Source organism: Callithrix jacchus, chromosome 2 (assembly GCF_049354715.1).
Source record: "Callithrix jacchus isolate 240 chromosome 2, calJac240_pri, whole genome shotgun sequence".
In the NCBI taxonomy this organism is placed as follows: Eukaryota; Metazoa; Chordata; class Mammalia; order Primates; family Cebidae; genus Callithrix; species Callithrix jacchus.
Window position 1 is genome coordinate 49,731,705 of NC_133503.1, and position 19,677 is coordinate 49,751,381.

Sequence of the window (19,677 nt, forward strand, 5' to 3'; positions counted from 1 at the left end):
GTTTTCCGTTAACTACCGGGGTGCCCTTGGTGGTTAAGAATCCTCTCTCTTTCCAGATCATACAATGGGAGTGGGCAATAAGGAAGGCATACTTTGAGTCTGTGTAGATGTTGACAGTTTTGTCCCTGGCCCACTTGAGAGCCCGGGTGAGGGCGACTAACTCAGCCTGTTGTGAGGTTGTTCCTAAGGGGAGGGAATGAGTCTCAATGATGTCTGAAGGAGTCACTATTGCATATCCAGCAATACGGGATTTTCCTGGGCGTAGGAAGGAACTCCCATCTACAAAAAGTGTCGCTTCGGCCTCGATAGGAGTGGAGTGTAGGTCGGGCCATGGGGATTGAGTTTCAATGATAACCTCGAGGCATCGGTGATCTTGTGTTGGAGCGGTTGGAGAAGGGAAAAGGGTGGCTGGGTTAGGAGCAGGACAGTGAGAGAGGGAAATATCGGGGTTCTCCAGGAATAGAAGGTGTAGGAGTTGGACCTTGGACGGCCCGAGGTGTGGTAAGGCCTGACCGGACACAAGCTCCTGCAGTTTGTGAGGGGAGAATACTGTGAGTGGTTGCTGGAGGTTGATCTTAAGGGCTTCTGTCGTAAGTGTGGCGGCTGCTGCTAAGGCTCGGAGGCAAGGTGGCCACCCCTTTTCCATGGGGCTGAGTTGTTTGGAAAGGTATGCTAGTGGAAGGAGGGTGTTGCCGACCGGTTGAGCCAGGACTCCTACCGCGATGTGGGCTTTCTCATCCGTATACAAGTGAAAAGGAAGATTGGGATTGGGTAGAGCAAGAAAGGTGGAAGCACATAGTGTTTGTAGGAGCGTGTGCAAGGCTCGAGTCACTGTTCCCTGTGAAGTAAGTGGGCCTTCAGGAGTATCTGCAGCTGCTTGGTAAAGTGGCTTGGCCAGAAGGGCAAAGTTGGGCACCCAGTGCCAGAAGAATCCCACTACCCCTAGAAAGGAGAGTATTTCAGTGGCAGACTGAGGGGGTTGGAGGGCTTTCAGGGCCTGCAGTCTATCGGGGATAATGGATTTCTTTCCCGGGGAAAGCTGTAGGCCCAAGTAAATGACTGATGAGGTAATGAGTTGGGCCTTCTTTCTTGAAACTCTATACCCTTTATCTCCTAAAAAGTTGAGCAGGACAGTAGTGGCTTGGGTGCACTCTTCCTGGCTGGGGGAACAGACGAGTAGGTCATCAACATACTGAAGAACAATAGATGGGGCTAGGCGGCAGCCTAGAAGGTCTGTTGCCAGGGCCTGACCAAACAGGTGAGGGCTATCCCTGAAACCTTGGGGAAGAACTGTCCAGGTGAGCTGACAAGAGTTGTCAGTAAGTGGGTCTTCCCAGGTGAAAGCGAAGATGAAATGGGAATCTGGGTGTAAGGGAATGGTGAAAAAGGCGTCCTTGAGGTCAAGGACTGAGAATAAGGTAGTATCGGAGGGAATTCTGGAGAGTATGGTGTACGGGTTTGGGACTACAGGATGTATAGGGACTACTGCAGCATTGACTAGTCGGAGGTCTTGGACAAGGCGGTATTCTCCTGAGGGTTTCCGGACTGGGAGGATGGGAGTGTTACATGGGGAATTGGTGGGTACTAGGAGGCCGTGGCTTTTCAGCCTTTCAATGATAGGGCAAAGTCCTAGGCGGTGTTTCCTGGAAATAGGGAACTGAGGTCGGCAAAGAAATCAAGAGGAGTGTTCCTGGAGGCAAATCTTGACTGGCTTGTGGTGTGTGGCTACTACAGGTGTGTCCGTCTCCCATACCTTAGGGTGTACTTTGGGGAGGAGAATGCCTGGGGAAGCATAGTCTGAGTCGGAGTTGAGGTGGTGAGCAACTAACAGGAGGTGTTGGGGAGAGGCAGGGAAAGTGATGTGGGCTTTGAGTTTTGTTAGGATGTCTCGTCCCAACAGAGGCAGAGGGCAAGAGGGGATAATGAGGAAAGGATGGCTGAATGGGACTGAGTTATACATACAGGTGAGCGGTGGAGTTTGGCGTGGGGTGTGTGCAGCCCCATCGATTCCCATAAGAGAGACCTGGGAGAGTATGGTCTGGCCTTGGAAGGAGGGAAGCACAGAGTAGGTAGCCCCCGTATCGAGCAAAAAGGAGACACTTTTTCCCGCTACCTGAAGTGACACCCTAGGCTCGGCGAGGGTTACTGGGGTCGACGAGCCTGGGCCTCCCTAGTCGTCCAAAAGCCCCAGTAGCTCAGGGTATAAGCGGTCAGGAGAGCCAGACTCCCGAGTAGAGGGGTCAGGGGCTGGCCCTCCCGGAGAGGTACCCCCTGGTCCAGTACTCCGGCTTGCATTGGCCAGGGTCCTGGATCCCTGGGGGCACTCTGATTTCCAGTGGCCACTGAGCTGGCAGAGGGGGCAGGGCCTGGTAGGTGGCCGTGGCTGAGGACAACTAGAGGCCCAATGCCCTTCCTTGCCACATTTGAAACATGCCCCTGGCGGGGGCTTGGAGCGGCTGTTCGGACCCCTGGCCCCTGCCGGCCGTAGGGCTGCCACCAGGGCTTGGGTCTGGGCTGCCACTAGGGCTTGGGCCTGCAGCACAACCTTTTGCTTCAATCGAGCTTGGCGGGCAACCTCGGCTGCATCTTCCCTGGCGTTAAAGACTTTAAAGGCCATCTTAACCAGGTCTTGTATGGGAGTCTCTGGGCCTTCTTCGGCCTTCTTAAGTTTTTTTCGAATGTCAGGGGCAGATTGGGAAATGAAGTGGGAAGCTAAGACAGTAGCCCCATTTTGGGAGGCTGGGTCTAGTCGGGTATAGCGGACAAGGGCTTCCTGAAGGCGATTGAGAAAAAGGGCAGGGTTCTCATCTGGCTTCTGTGTGACTTCTCTTAGCTTATCATAGTTAACGACTTTATTGGATACAGCTTCTAACCCGCGCAACAGGTATTGAAGCATGCGGTCTCGAGCTGGGATGTGGGAGCCAGCTCCATCCTGATATACCCATTGGGGATCTGTGGTGGGAATGGCTTCTGTACCTACTGGGACTTGGTTTGGGTTTATGGCATGATCTCTATCTGCTTGATGCCTGGCTGCTGCTAGGACGCGCTCATGCTCTTCGGCAGAGAGGGTTGATGTACAGATGACTCGAATGTTGTGCCAAGTGAGACTATAGGCCTGGGTGAGATACTGAAACTCCTTAATGTAAGTGGAGGGGTCTGCCGAGAAGGACCCAAGACGGCGCTCAATTTGAGCTAGGTCTTGGAGAGAAAAAGGGACATGGACCCGAACAAGGCCCTCCGCCCCGGCTACTTCCCGTAGGGGTGCTATGACAGAGGGAGGCGCTGAAGTCTTGGTACGGGTATGGGCCACCACGGGGGAAGAAGGGGGAGAGCAGATGGGAGGAGGAGCGGTCGGGGGAGTAGCGGAAGGTGTAGGTGGAGAGGAGGAAGGAGGCACAGCAGGAGGAGGCACAGAGGGAGGGGGGTTAGGTGAGTCGGGAACTTCCGGAGTGGGAACAAAGGGGGAAGACAAATGGTCAGGCATCTCTTCTTGCATGATATATGGAGGTGGTTTGGTCGGGGAGGTAGGGGTCTGGGGTAGGGTGGTTTGGGCTAGGAGGACCTGGTGAATAGAGCAAGTGGAACAGAGGTCAGGGTGGGAATGCAGGTCCCAGAAAGCCTGAACATAAGGCACTTCCTTATCTTTGCCAGTTCGGTGGCAGAAGTTATCTAGGTCGCAGAGCACATTGAAATCGAAAGTGCCGGTGGGAGGCCAATGCGACCTGTTATCGAGCTGATACTGGGGCCAGGCCACCTGGGAGAGGAAGATAAGCTTTTTTCACCTAAGCGTTTGGGAGTAGCCCAAACGAGTAAAATTGAGAAGTAAACAACCTAGTGGGGTGTTTTTTGGAATTTTTGACTCCACGTTCCCCATGATGCATGCGGCAAAGGGTTCCTGCCAGCCGAGGGTGGTCTCGGAACAGTATCCAAGCTCGGAACAGTTTCCGAGTGGGCTGGGGTAGTGTGGGGGAGGCGTCCCTCCAGCCCACCAGCTTCCCCAGAGGAAGGTGGATAGGAAAGACCAGAGAAGGCGTCCCTGTCTGATCGTTCCTATTTAATGGTTCTGGATTGGGTGGGTCAGAGAAGGAGTCCCTTGTCTGCCGACCCAAGGCTCCTGGAGCCTGGTTGGGGGATCCTGCTCGGGCTGGCCGGTGCTTGGCGAGGGATCTGTGGATAGGGACTGAGAGGAAGGGCCTTTGCCACACGCACCACGGAAGGAGAAGGTAAGAAACAGGACTTACCTGGTCTGGAGTGCTGAGGCCGAATTGGAGGAGGGCTGGAGAGGTCGCTGGAGGGAGGGGGTCGCTAGGGGGGGCTAGCGACCCTCCGTCCCGGGTTTCGGCACCAAATGTGCGACCCCGACATGATCCCCTGCCCGGTACCCGATCCCAAGTAACAGCTCGAGTGAGAGTTGGAAGCCGAGTTCAGGTTTATTGGGACCAGCGGGCAGGCCAGGAAAGGAAGGAGATCGGGGGCTGGCTGTGACTGCGCAGCTGGGGTAGGAGGGTTTTATAGGGGGGGTGGACAGGGCGTGGATACAGGGCTGGCTGAGTGTCGTAGGAGCTTAGGATAGGCTGTCCATTTCTGGGCGGACTGCTGAGGTAGCTCAGAGGGTTATGTGTCGGTTCAGGATAGGCCGAGGCTTGGCGGGCTTTCCTGCTGCGATGATTGGCTGCTTGTTGTTGCTAGGCAGAACAGAGCAGGCTTGGCGGGCTTTTCTCAGGGCAGCAAGAAGCCTGGGGGGAGGGTGGGGGCAAGAAACCTGGGGGAAAGATGGCGGGACGTTCTACCGAACATATAGGGGAGTGTTCTAAGCTCTGGGGGACTCATATCGATGGATACTAGAAAGACAAGGAGAGGGTACAGACAAATCATAAAGAGGAAACTCTGTAACAAGGTGGGAACGAAGAGCATGAGCTGATGGGGGAAGACAAGAGCGCTAGACGGGTGCGGGGTCAAGCGATTTGTTGGTCACATGGCAATGTTGCTGGTTATATATGGGCAGTTTAGCAGGAGTAACTTCTAACGATTCTTTGAGTCTAATATAGGATGCAATCCAATTTCTATTAAATTGAGGAGTATTTCTGGGTAGAGTTTCAAGGCCGCTATAAGCAAAGGAACGGCGAATGCCTAAATTGAAGCAATAGGAGGGTGAAGGCTGAGCAGTAGTTACAGGTGTGTAATGTAGATCTTCTATGTAAAAGGGCATAGAGTACAGCTTGGCAGCATGGAAACACATAGGAGGAGAAATGGATTGACTAAAGAAGGTATAGTTTGCTGATTGAGGATAGATATGAGCGGCTGAAGGAGTGCCAAATATTGAGGTGTCATTAAGGAAGACAGTAAAGGTAGGATCATGCCAAGTAACAGGATGGAGTAAAGGAGGATCAGGAACATAGGCCTAAAAGGCGTCAGGAGAATCATAAGTAGGCACAGTGTGTGCCGGCATAGAATCACAAGATAAAATGGCTAGCATGGCTAAAAATAGAGCAACTGTATTAAGAGAATGTCTTTGCTGATGAACAATGTGTGACGCATCAGACACTAGGTGTCGCATCTGGGTCCAGGTCGGGACTGGAACCTTTTGAGGAGGTGTCGGCTGGTGCCGCTGGCGATGGACACGGCGGGATGTCGTCTTCTGGCGGGATGTCATCCTCTGTAGGCGTAGACGTCGGATTCTCAGGGGAAGGGAGTTCGGTGAAGTCATCTGAGGGCTCGGCTGATGAGGAGATGTCAGTGAAGGAAGAGGGATGGTCACTGGCCTCGGAGAGGACTGTCTTCTTTGGGGCATGCTTGACGTGTCACTCGGGCACCCAGATAGGTGAGGGGGCAGACCTAGGAAAAACACAAACGTGACTTCTGCCCCAAACTAATACAGGGTCAGGGCCATTCCATTGATTAGAAAAAAAATCTCTCCATAACACCGTAGGCGTGGCTGAGCTTTTTGGGTGCCAGAAACGATCAGCTGCTGAGTGACTTTCTGCATCAAGGGTTAAAAAATTTAGAACATAAAGAGCATGTCGAAGTACATCATGTGGAGACTTGTAAAAGGAAGGAGGTGAATTATTTAGTTTAAGTAATAAAGTTTTAAGGGTGGCGTGAGCACGTTCAACAATTTCCTGTCCCTGAGGATTATAGGGGATTCCTGTCTTATGAATCATCTGAAATTGAGAACAAAAGGTTTGGAATGAAGAGCTGGTGGAAGCTGGAGCATTATCAGTCTTCCAAATGTTTGGTGCACCTAGGCTGGAGAACACGAGTAGATAATGAGCAGTCACGTCCTTGACTGCCTCTCCTGTATGGGCTGAAGCTATTATGAAATGAGAAAAAGTGTCAATAGTTACATGCACATATTTTAAATGACTAAAAGAAGCAATATGGGTGACATCTATCTGAAAGATGTGGCTAGGTTGTAGACCACGAGGGTTTACTCCGGTATGTGTGGGTTGAGGTAAGTGAGTCACACAAGCAGGGCACTGCTTAACAATGGCATGAGCCTGTTCTCTGGTGATCTGAAACTGCAGTCGCAGGCTACAGGAGCCCTGGTGGTGCAGGGCATGGGACATCTCAGCCTGTCTTAGAGGAGAAAGGGCAGAAGCGATCACTGGGCATGTGAGAGCATCAGCATGCCTGTTGCCTGCAGAGAGAGGACCAGGTAAATCAGTATGTGCACGAATGTGACCAATAAAGAATTGATGAGTCCGCTTGTGGATAGTCTGCTGTAAAGGAAGAAGTAGGTGTATTATAGCAGAACCGTCAGAAAATGACAAGGGGGCTGTCTCTAGCAGATTGATCAGGTTAACTACATATTGACTGTCAGAGTATATATTAACTGATTGACCACAGGTGGAGAGCACATGTTGGACAGCAAGCAATTCTACCTTTTGGGTGGAAGTTTCAGGTGTCTGGAAAGAAAAGGGAACATCATCAATTTGTCCAGTGGCAAGTCCGTTTGAGGAACCGTCTGTGAATGCCAAAGTGGCCTGAGAAATCAGCTGCAAAGAACATGTCTTGGGGAAAATAAGATTACATCTGGAATAAAAATGCAGTATTTTGTCTTTGGGATAGTGGCAGGAAAGCTCCCTGTGAAATTTGCAAGAGCTAATTGCCATGAGTCAGAAAATGACCACAACCAAGATTGTCCTTGGGTGGTGTAATGAACAATCACAATAGGTGGGTCAGAGCTAAAGAGAGTAAGTGCCCTGAGGCGGCTTTTGGCAATTAGCATAGATACTAAATCGTGATAAGGAGTGGCAATACGAGGCTGACTGGCAGACAGATGGAGCCACTCTAAGATTCTTTTTTGCCAGAAAAGACCTGTGGGTGTGTAAGAGGTGCGTAAAATGCATAAACACCAAGACACTCCAGTAGTGACACGGTTTAGTTTTTGTTCTGATAGAGCATCTTGCACCAATTGCAAGGCATGTCTAGCTTCATTAGTAAGTGTCCGGGGAGACTTTGGGTCTGTGGGACCTCTGAGCATATCAAAAAGAGGCTTAAGCTGACCAGTAGTTAATTTAAGACTAGGCCTGATCTAGTTAATGTCTCCCAAAAACTTTTGGAAATTATTCAGCATACTGAGATGGGCAGTAGATACGACAGGAGTCTTATAGGATACTTGATTGGAGTCAATGAGGCGACCCAAATAATGGAAAGGAGTTACCTTTTGGACTTTGTCAGGAGATATAACTAAATTTGAATTTGTAAGGAGGTCGCTTAAATCCCGAAAGGCTTCTTGTAGAAGGCCGGGGGAGGGAGCGGCTAAAAGGAGATCATCCATATAATGTAACAAAAGGACATCCAGATAGCGCTCACAGACGGGTGCAATTATCTGAGCAACAAATTTCTGACACAAGGTGGGGCTGTTCGCCATACCTTGAGGAAGAACCGTCCACTCATAGCGCTCAAAAGGCCTGTCAAAATTGGTTGCAGGAACACTGAAGGCAAACCTGCAGCAATCTTGAGGTGCCAAGGGGAAGGAAAAGAAGCAATCTTTCAAATCAATGACTAGTAATTCCCAATTTTGAGGAACAACAACAGGCTAAGGGAGACCAGGTTGCAGTGGTCTCATGACTTCCATAATTTCATTCACTTTCCTAAGGTCTTGTAAAAGTCTCCATTTACTAGATTTCTTTCTAATGACAAAAATAGGAGTATTCCATGGGCTATTAGAATGCCTTAAATGACCAGCTGCAAGCTGTTCCTGGACCAGCTCTCTAGCTGCAGCAATCTTTTCAGCAGGCAGGGGCCACTGGTCTACCCACACAGGAGAATCAGAAAGCCAAGTGATGGAATCAGCGTGGGTGCCAGGAGTCACAGCGACCCGTTGGAAAAAACCCCTAACCCTGAACGATCATTTTTAGGAACAACTTCTAAGGGCATAGGGTCACCTTGTAAATTTCTACCAAGACCTTTAGAAGGATGGAAGCCTTGTTTCATCATGATATCTAGCGCAGGGCTAGAAGTAACTAAATGAGCATTCATAGACTGTAAAATATCACGACCCCACAAATTTATGGGAATGTTGGGTAAAACATATGGACGGAAAGAGCCACTATGGCCTTCTTCATCTGACCAAGATAGCAACTGGGAAGACTGGTAAGGGTCAGAAGAAGTGCCTATACCCTGTAGAAACATATAAGCCTGAGTGACAGGCCATGTAGGGGGCCAGAACTCTGAGGAGATTACAGAAACATCTGCTCCAGTGTCTAAAAGGCCCCTAAATTTCTTTCCATTAATGGTAATAATTATTTCTGGTCGTGATGCCGAAATGGCTTGTACCCAGCACAGGTAAGAAGGATCTTTCTTGTCCCAGGGAGGGGACGTATCTGAGATAGTGCTCCTTCTGTGAGGCACAAGCAGAAGCTGCGCAAAGGGAGAGCCTGGCTGTAATGTAACTACCCTTCTGGAAGTAGAAGCTAACACAGTCAGCTCTCTAGAGAAACTTTGATCAACAGTAGTGGGCACAATATGTGGAATTGCCTTACGTCCTAACAAAAGGCCTATATATCCATCTGGTAATGGGCCAAAAATACCTGTTTGGACTGGAACCACACCGGAATCAGGCGTTAATAGGATCTCGGTGGTGGGACAGAGGTCAAGTCCTGAGCAGTAGGTTGAGAGAGAGGAAGAGCCTCGATTGGTTGCGGGGGTCGAGGCGACCCCCTCTGGGAGTTTCCCGAACGAGGGAGAAGAGAATTTCCTTGAGCATCCCTCTTAGATCTGCACTCGTTTGCCCAATGGTTGCCACGGTGGCACCGAAGACACTCACTAGGCTGTCGAGGCCTTTGCTGCGTGGCAGGGAAAGACGGCGCAGGCTGGGGGGAAGCAATACCAACAGGGTGAGGGCAGTTTTTAGCAATGTTACCAGACTGTCCGCATCGAAAGCACTTTATAGATGGCCTACGATTTTGCTGTTGTTGCTGCCTTAAAAAGGCTGACACGGAAAGTCCCTTTTGAGCTGCTGCCATGGCTAAACCTTGTTGATACGCTGGCCCAACATCTGCACATTGCCAGATGTATTCTTCAAGGGAAGCTTTTCTCCAAGGAAGGAGAATGGACTGGCAAGTAGTATTAGCATTTTCATAGGCCAATGTTTTGTAAATAATTGAACTGACTGGCTATCTCCAAATTGCCGTTTGACTGCCTGCATTAATCGAGAGACAAAATTTTGGTAGGATTCCTCATTTCCCTGTTTAATTTTGGTAATTTCATCAGTAAATTCTCCATGAGTGGGAAGCTTTCTCCAGGCATGCAAAGCTAAAGCATTTATTTGCCCAAATGCCGCTTCTGGGAGGGCAACTTGTGCCTGAACACTTTCATAATCACCTGTACCTTTTAACATTTGTAAATTAACACCCACTCTTTGTCTCTCATTCTTTTCCACCAACTCGAAAGCGGCATTATCATAATAAGCTTTCCACAATAAGTAGTCACCGCCTGAAAGGCAGGCATTGGAGATGCGATGCCAGTCTGCAGGGGTCATGGCTTGAGTACCAAAATTTTCGAGTAAAGAGAGAGTATAAGGTGCAGTGGGTCTGTAATTAGTCACTGCCTCCTTGAAATCTTTCATGAATTTTGGTGGAATAGGTTCATAATGGCGAACAATCTCGCCATTTTGATTGGTCACCTCTATAACAGGACAGACGAGGTGGAGGTCAGAATCGGGAAATCCCTGTTTCATAGACTCAAAGGCATAACTAGTTGCAAGGATAGGTTCTCGTGGCGTAGAGCACACCACAGGCTTAGAGGAAAGTGTAGTAACAGCAGGGAAAGCTTGAGTAGGTTTGGAAAGCGAAGCTAGAAGCCTGGATAATTCCTTGAGGGTAAGAATTGAGGGCACAGCTGAAGCCCTTACCTGCGTGCTCTCTGAAGCGCCGATTTCCGCTCTGGCTCCGATCTGTTTGTCCAGAGCTCCCCCATTTCTGGCTTCAGGTCCGACTCCAAGAGTGGAATCGGGCTCGTTTAGAGGATTGCAAGGTTGTAAATTACTGCCGCCCCCTCCACCATCAGGGTTAGATTTGCAAGAGAAAGAAGAGGAATTAGAAGCAAGAGAAACACTAGGGGAGCAGTGAGGCAGGCAGACAGCCTGGTGCAGCTGAGGCCAGACCGAGAAAAGCAATTCTGCGTGCGGGGAAAATTGATGAGCGGCGGCATATTCCTCAATCTTAGTTCCTATTTTACTCCACGTCGATTCATCTAACGATCCCTCCTCAGGGACCCACGGGCACAATACATAAACAATCTCTAAAAACTTAGAAACATGTTTCTTTTTTACATCAACACCTCTATTTCTTAATATTTGATGTAATAATTTCATGAACATTAACTTATTTTTGGACTCAGACTGCCCCATTTTACTCCAGATGAATTTTGAGCCCAGAACTACAAGAACCACGGCTTTACCTTGTCTCCTTTGATTTGGGGTGCGTCACTGTACCTCTCGTACTCAGGTCCCTGTTCGGGCGCCAGATGTCGGGATCCAGCACGTCTGCTGGGGGACTACCGACCTGCGGGAGTCCCCGAGACCGCCAACGTAGATGTCTTTTTCAACCTGAGAGAGAGAGTGCTCAGAAAAGAAAGAATATAGAAAAGTAGAGTCTGGAGGGCTGCGTGAAGATTATGGCCAAAACGCAGCAAATTTATTTTTGTGGGTTACAGCTTTTGTACCTTTTTTCTTGTTTACATTTACCTTATCTCAGCAGAAAGAAAGGGGTTGACAGAAAGGAAATAGAAACTCTATAAAAAATAGTTATCAGGGGCTTGTGATATTCGCACAGAAGGCAGTTTAGGGGAGGTAGTGGTAGTAGTTTACATTTCAAAGATTTTACATTTCAAAGATACAATGGCGCCCTTAAGGTGGCTGGTTAAACCTGTTTTTCACTAGGAGCTAAAACAAAGGCTTGGCTCCAGGGAAAATATGGGCAGAGGTCTCTGCTCCTCTTAGGCATCTCAATTGCAGCAAGTTTATTGCTTACACAGAGACTGAAGGGGGACATGGAAGCAGACAGCACAATGTCCTCATAAACTGCAGGCCTTTGCTTTGCATTCTGTTGTTGCTTTTAGTGAGTCAGCTCACGGCTCTGTCTCATTCGACAGCCTTCGAAGTGGGGAAATGCAGTACAGGTCCAGCAGCCAAACTGGGGCGAGTCAACTAGCTGTCCTGAGCCCTTGGTGCGAACACCACATCTAGCAGTCTCGGGGACTCCCGCAAGTCGGTAGTCCCCTGGCAGATGTGCCAGACCCCGACACCCCAGGGCCAGGCATGGTGTCTCATGCCTGTAATCCTAGCACTTTGGGAGGCCAAGATGGGAGGATTTCTTGAGGCCAAGAGTTCAAGACCAGCCTGGTCAACAGAGCAAAACTCTGTCTCCAAAAAATACAAATAAATAAAAAGAAGAAGAAATGACCAAGGGAGCTGGCCAGGGAAAAACTTATACTTAAGATTCAGCAAAACATGATAACCTGCAATTCCACAGTCAGGTTTCTGTCCCAGAAAAGCAAAATCACAGGTGCACAAGAAAGTGTATGAAGGGTGTTCACAGCAGCATTGTCTGTCTTGGTGAAACGCTGGGTCAGGGAGGAGCAGGCAAATAAACCATTAAATATCCACATTGTGCAATAGTTACAAATTAAGTAGATCAAAGGTATCAACACAGACAGAGCTGCAGAACATGCAGTGGATGAGAAAAGCAATTTGTAGTGCAATGATAATGTATAATACTACTTATGAAGAAAGAAGAAAAGACAAATGCTGTCACATATATATTTTAAATGATGTATGTGTAGGCATAGAGAAAATTCTGGAAGGCTAAACCCATGCTAATTGTGCTAACGAGGAGGATTTGGGGCAAACATGGAGAGCAGAAAGGGTTAAATGGGATTTTAGCATAGTTGTCAGGTTTTAATTTTACAAGAAGAATATAATAATCCATTACTTATGTGAATAAAAATTCTCAAACTATTTTTTAAAAAGATTCAATGGGAAGAAGAAACAATGGAATAGACAGGAATATATTCCAAGACTCTAGCTAGGACACTGTTACTGAAAACACTGAGAGAAGTTTCTGGAATGCAAGGTGCAGGAAGGACCCGCTGTACTCAGCAATGCTGTAGAGACAGCAGCCACCAGGATGAGTCCTGTGAGCTCCACTGCTTGTCAACACCTTTCACTTACAGCCATTAACTTCTGTGTCCTTGAAAGGTCATCATGTCCCACCACTGTTCTTGAATGAGATGGAGATGTTCTGTTCTTTTTTGACTTGTAAACATCCTAAAGCATTTCATCAGTTTCTCGTATTTAGGCATTCCCTTCCTTTCCCAGAAATTCCACAGTGATGCTCTCAGTGTTCTCTTTCCAATCCTTCAAGCTGCGTATGAAATCTACTTCTTTCCAGTCCAGCTCCAGCAAATATCTGCCTTCTCTCTTGTTCTGCATTCAAAAAACTTTCAATTTGAGGTCATTTTTAAGAGCATTACTGTGATGGTGGTGGTGCTGGTGGTGGTGCTTATGGAATGTCTCATGGGACACACAGCATGGATGTGGCAAACACTGATTGAGCACACAAAGGTGTAAGGCACTGTGCTAACTTCACAGGAATTATCTCAGTTCATCCTTTCAGCAACCCCAGTAGGTCAGTACTATTACAACCTGCATTTCACAGCTGGGACTCGGTGTGGCTGAGTGACCTAAGGTGGTAAGTGGCGGTAAGCTTGTGGTGGGTGACTCTGTGTTTGTCTATGTGAGTTTGTCCTAAGTGATCGATAGGGGTGGGAACTGGACTAGGAACAATGTCTCAGGTATGCAGGAGGGTTCAGTTTACCAAATGCCTTTATGACCATTCATTCATTTGATGTCACCACAGTGCTTTAATGACAGGGGTCATAAGGGAAAATAATGAGATGAGTCAAGCTTTGTAATTCCCTTAAAGTGGTCAAGTCTGGGTTAAGGGCTTTTAGGGTGCATTAACTCACTATGTGGTCTTGAGCAACTCTGCGAGGAGGGAGAGCAGAGAGGGCCCCCTTCGGCCCAGCTCTCTAAGGATCATCAAGTTCTTAGCAGCCACTCCTCCTGGTCTGGAAATTCTTGGCCAGGCACCCTCCTGTTCTCCAAACCCAGCCATTCCAGGTAAACCCTTAAGTGGCAGAGGAGCCAGGTTCCTGGGGTTAATAACCAGGCTGTTTATAACCAGCAGCAGTCATGGGACAGGAAGCAGCCAGCTGGAAAGTCACGCTCCTTCTGAATGTTGAGGTTTCTCATAAACATTTCCCCACTGAGCCTTCTGGGGATGAGGATGACTCTGGGCCCATTGCCCTTGCTGGGGCAGAGCACCAAGGCTCCATACTCACTTTCTTCTCCTTTCTCCCAAATCTGGCTCTCTTCCACTTTCCTACTTCCTCTCCTGCTCTGCTGTCATTCCTTCCCTTTCTTCAGTGGAAAGAGGATACATTTCACAGTAGGCACACCTGATAACTCATCCCTCTGAGCCTCAGTTTCTTCCTTCGTAAAATGGGGTAATAAAGGACTTCATCTCAGGATGTATGGGAAAGTGCCTTGCACTGTGTTAGGCACACACAGTGGACATTTAAAACATATTGGTCATCCCTTTCCCACTCCACCCTATCCTTTTGCCCTAATCCAGGCCACTGCCCTGTTTTCTTTCTAATTTCCTGCTCCAGCCCTGCTCCTGTCATCACCCTAGGAACATCCACACCATTGACTGTGCTGCTGCTGCCTGGGAGGGTGGATGAAGAAGCCAGGCTTAATTCAGAAGAGGGCTGATCACTGTGGGGCCTGCCTGGCCTTGGCACTTCCCCACAAGACCACACCCAAGGCCTCTCTGCTTTTAGTAAATAGCCCATGGGAACTGGGGTGGAGGGAGGATGTAGAATGGGAGAGGCCAAGATATTTTAACCTTTGGTTTATATTTACCCTTAATCTGGCTCTTCCAGTGGCTTACTGGTCAGAGATCATTGTGTAAATTGCTGTGTGACTTTGGGCAAGTTGCCTTCACTCTCTGGGCTTCAGCAAGTGTGGGAAGGAAGCGAAGAGTAGAAGTTGAGTAAAAGTGCAGGTCCTGGAACCAGACTGTTTGAGATGAAACTCCATCTCCACCACTTATGAGCTTGGATTACATAACTTCTCTGTGTCTCAGTTTCCTCAACTATAAAATGGAATTTATAGTATACCTAATTTATACAAGCACTTTTATAAATAGTATACCTAATTTATACAGGCACTTTTAAAAGCACTTAGAATAGAGCCTAGCCCATAGTTGGTTCTAAGTTAATCTCAGCTATTATATGCAAATGGAGAGGTAGAACAGGGGTGTGTGTGCATGAGGGGAGAGCTGGACATTCTCCGAGGGTATTCTAAAGTCCTAAAAACTCACATTTCTCCTTTTTTGATAAGAACAGGACAGAATCTTGAACACAAAGTACTTCCTTCTCTCAGGGAGACCATAGAAACTTGTCAAAGACTTTCAAAGCCAGATGGACCCCTTAGGTAGAGGTCATCTGGTGCAACTTGTCATGGTACAGTAAGAACAGGGTGGACCAGAGAGATTCGGACTTATCTGGGACCATAGAGCTTTTGACGAGTTATAGAATTGCAGGTGGTACATTGCAAGGAAGGGAGGTACTTTAAGGGGACAGTGGGATGAGCTGCCAGGGGGCTGGTGGGATGCTGGAGGTCAGATTCCCAGGCTCCATGACCTCCCCAGGATTCTTAGTTCAGGTACCTACCCCATGACTAAAGTACTGAGGTCACCACTGGCATCTTTAATAATTATAATCATGTAATGAGGAGGGACTATATCCCAAGCACTGCACCCGAAGCCTTCACATGCATTACTTAGTCCACATAAAATCCCCTTGACAGATGAGGAAACATGCCTTGCCCAAACTGCAACAATTAGAAAGGGACAGAGCTGGGATTTAAATCCAGGTTTCTCTGATGCCAAAACCAGGGTTCTCATGTAACATGCTTTTCATGTTTCCCAGAGCATAGTTTGAGCCCACAACCTCAATAAATAAGGAACTTGTACTTGTCTGACTGAGCTGGCCAAGCAGATCTTGAATTTGTCTGACTGGCCTGGCCAAGCACATAACACTAATGAATCAGCTGGGTCCCAGTCACCTTTCCAGTTTCTTTCTTTTTTTTTTTTTTTTTTTTTGAGATGGAGTCTCACTCTGTCACCAGGCTGGAGTGCAGTAGCATGATCTTGGCTCACTGCACTGCAACCACTGCCTCCTGGATTCAAGCAATTCTCCTGCCTCAGCCTCCAGAGTAGCTGGGATTACAGGTGTGCACCACCATGCCCAGGTAATGTTTTTTGTATTTTTAGTAGAGACGGGGTCTCACTGTGTTAGCCTGGGTGATCTCAATCTCCTGACCTTATGATCCGTCTGCCTCGGCCTCCCAAAGTGCTGGGATTACAGCCATGAGCCACCACACCCGGCATACCTTCCCAGTTCTTTCCACCCTGGCCTACAAGCCACAGTGAGAGACCAGGCCCTGTGTAGGAGAGCTTTCTTCCAGGAACCCTGCCTCTATGCTCTGTTCCCACTGTCGATGGGAGAGGCAGCAGCTGCTTTTGGAACAGGCAGGGGAGGAAGGCTTAGAGCCTGGGGTGACACTTGCGGCAGCTGGTCCTGACCTGCCTAGGCTTCAGCCAGGGCCCTGACTTGAATGGGAGGAGCAGGAACAAATGGAAAGTGGTAGGAGAAGCAAGAAACCAGGTAAGGTGAAAAAGAATGTTTCCCTTCCCAAAATATGAAGTTTATAGTTGTGAATTTGTCAACTTAATATAGTGTAAGAAGCATAGGGTTTAATACAGCCTTCCTCCCCATGAGGGCAGGAACCACATCTGTTGTATTCACTACCATATGCTTAGTGCCCCACCCAAGGCCTGCCTAGAGTCAGTGCTCAATAAATAAATACGTGGAAAATGAATGAAAAAAAAAAAAAGGATGGATATAAGGAAGAGCACTGAAACCTGAGTCAGAAAACCTACATTGCAGTTTTTAGCTTCATGGTTCACTGCAACAGTGGGAAAGTCACTTTGGCTCTGTCAGCTTCAGCTTCCACATGTGTAAAATAGATGCCATGGCAATTCCTACTACACAGGGCTCGAAATCACAGAGTTCAGTAGCAGAAATATTTCCGTAAACACTGAATGTCAAGCTGAAAATTGTATTTCTTCAGGGTGAGGCTGGCTTTAGCAATCTATGTAAGAAGTCTTGCTGAACCAAGGCCAGGGGAAGGCCAGAGGTATTGTTCTAAGAATGGGGATTAAACCTGAGAGAGACTATAAATCTGCTTAGAGAACTGCAGCATTAGGAGGGTACAATGGACCAGACAGGCATGACAGATGCTGTCTGCCCTGGAGAGTCTACAGCTCTGCTCATGCAAGGTGTCAGTATCAGCAGGAGCACAGATAGGCTTAAATCAGAAGATGTTACAGATTATCTAGTCCACACTGGACAATAGCCGGGTGAGGGGGTTAAAGGCTGAGAGACAAAGACCCAGATAGAATAGATGAGTCCCAGTTCAGTGCTACTCCTCCCACACCATAATCAAAAGGGAGGGCGTGTGAGGGGGAATTTGAAGAGAAACAGATTGGACCAAGGGAAGAATGCTTCCCTGTACCAACAGCTTAAAGGGGGGCTTCAAAATAGAAGATATCTTGTTAAAGAAGGGGGAACAAGAGGTGGAAATGGTTAAAAATAATGTCTTAACATCTATGTGACTTATGTTTCCAACTATGTCATGTAAGGTTATTGCATCTGAGGTGCTATGGTGGAGAGTTACTGATGGGGCATCAGAAAGCCCATTTTCATTACCCCACCCTGCCACGTACAAGCTCTGTGACCTCAGGCAAAATGTCTCTCTGATCCTCCAATTTTCAAGTGAAGTGTGAGGCAATAGTTCCTACCCCATAGACTGATCCTGGGGACCAGATTAGGAAAGGGGTGTGGGGAGAGGCTGTATCCTTTGTAAAATGCTCTCAGTGGGCAACATGGCGAGGCAGTCATAAGCCAGCATGTGAGGTAAACCATCACTTAGCCTTTCTTTTATTTTCTTTTTATTTTAGATGGAGTTTTGCTCTTGTTGCCCAGGCTGGAGTGCAATGGTGTGACTGAGAAGTAGAGCAAAAACAAATTCTGCCCCAGGTGCCCTAAAGTACTTGGGGGTCCACTGTGAGGGCCAGGTTATTTCCCATGGACCACAGACCCCTTTAAAAAGGAACTTGGGCTGGGCATGGTGACTCACGCCTGTAATCCCAGCACTTTGGGAGGCCAAGGTGGGCGGATCATGAGGTCAGGAGGTAGAGACCAGCCTGGCCAACATGGTGACATCCCATCTCTACTAAAGATACAAAAAATCAGCTGGGCATGGTGGCACATGCCTGTAATCCCAGCTACTTCGGAAGCTAAGGCAGGAGAATCATTTGAACCCGGGAGGCGGAGGTTGCAGTGAACCGAGATTGAGCCATTGCACTCCAGCCTGGCGACAGAGCAAGTCTCGGTCTAAAAAAAAAAAATAAGGAACTTGATATCCTGAACTCAGTCAGGCATTCAGCTGCAGAGCCAGCACCCCGGACTCTTCTTCCCAGTCTAGCTCCCACCCTCACCTGTTCTTCATTTCCTGAAGGGAAGAGACAAAACTTAAACCACTTCCCTTCCCATCAGGGCTGGGGGAGGAAGAGGCTTGTTCCTAAATGAAGACAAAGAACAAGGCTTAAGGGACACTCGAGAATCTTTGTCCTTTTTTCTCATTCATTCATTCATTATTCATTATTCAACTATTTATGAAGTACTCTCTATGTGCCTGACATTTTCCTAGGGACTGAGGTTACAGGAGAGAAAGTAAGACAGACATGGTCTCTGACCGCATGTCACTTACATTCTAACTGGAAGGAAAATGTGATAGGCCATAACGGGTAGATTTTTAAAATGAATGAGATCATTTAAAATCACAAAACCAATAACAGAATAATGAAACAAAGTGATGGGGCAGGGAAGCTTCCTCTGTCTGTTGTCCTTAGGACAAAGTCCAAAGCTGGAAAGGCTCCTCTCCACCTGCCCTTGTTTGCTACTCCAGCCTTATCTCCTGTCACTTTTTACCTTGAACTTGCCATTTCAGCCACACAGGACGTGGAGTATCAAGGCTGGAAGAGGCTGACCAGCCTTTGATCCAGTGGTTCCCTCAGCCCCAATCACTCTCTTTGTCCCTACCTCTTCCTCTTTTTCTCTCTCACCCAACTAACCCCTTCTGCCCTTTCCCAGCTTACTCATCATCTGGGTTAGGAATTCCTCTGTGACACCTTCCCTATGACAGCATCCATCACCTGTGCAGCTGTGTTAGTTGGCTGTTGTCCCCTCACCAGACTGTAAGTGCCTCAAGGGCAGGAGTCCTGACTTATTCACTCTGAATTCTGAATCCTCAGCAGTTGGCACAGTGCATAGCACATAGTAGGTGCTTAAAGAACACCTGTGGAATTAACTGACACTAACTTTAGTACATTTAAGAGCTCAGTAAAGAACCGGGTGCGGTGGCTTACACCTGTAATCCCAGCACTTTGGAAGGCCGGAGGTGGGCGGATCACCTGAGGTCAGGAGTTCAAAACTAGCCTGGCCAACATAGTGAAACCCCGTCTCTACTAAAAATACAAAAAAATTAGCTGAGAAGGCCGGGCGCGGTGGCTCAGGCCTGTAATCCCAGCACTTTGGGAGGCCGAGGCGGGTGGATCACGAGTTCAAGAGATTGAGACCATCATGGTCAACATGGTGAAACCCCGTCTCTACTAAAAACACAAAAAATTAGCTGGGCATGGTGGCGCGTGCCTGTAATCCCAGCTACTCAGGAGGCCGAAGCAGGAGAATTGCCTGAACCCAGGAGGTGGAGGTTGCGGTGAGCCGAGATCACGCCATTGCACTCCAGCCTGGGTAACAAGAGCGAAACTCCGTCTCAAAAAAAAAAAAAAAAAAAATCAGCTGAGCATGTTGACAGGTACCTGTAATCTCCACTACTCAGGAGTCTGAGGCAGAAGAATCACTTGAACCTGGGAGGTGGAGGTTGCAGTGAGCCAAGATTATGCCATTGTACTCCAGCCTGGGCAACAAGAGTAAAACTCTGTCAAAAAAAAAAAAAAAAGCTCATCAATATGAGATGAA

General features: G+C 48.1%; 2 long non-coding RNA genes across 2 annotated transcripts in view; one reads left to right on the forward strand and one right to left on the reverse strand.

Moving 5' to 3' along the window:
* LOC144581088 (uncharacterized) overlaps positions 1-19,677 on the forward strand; it is a 95,040-nt gene that overhangs the window by 72,367 nt on the left and 2,996 nt on the right. The gene's annotated exons all lie outside the window — the stretch shown is intronic.
* Positions 5,481-18,777, reverse strand: LOC118150547 (uncharacterized). Its single transcript, XR_013531620.1, has 3 exons — positions 18,628-18,777; positions 10,906-11,053; positions 5,481-5,835 (listed from the first exon to the last, which is right to left on the reverse strand). It is a non-coding gene; the product is annotated as an uncharacterized LOC118150547 (long non-coding RNA).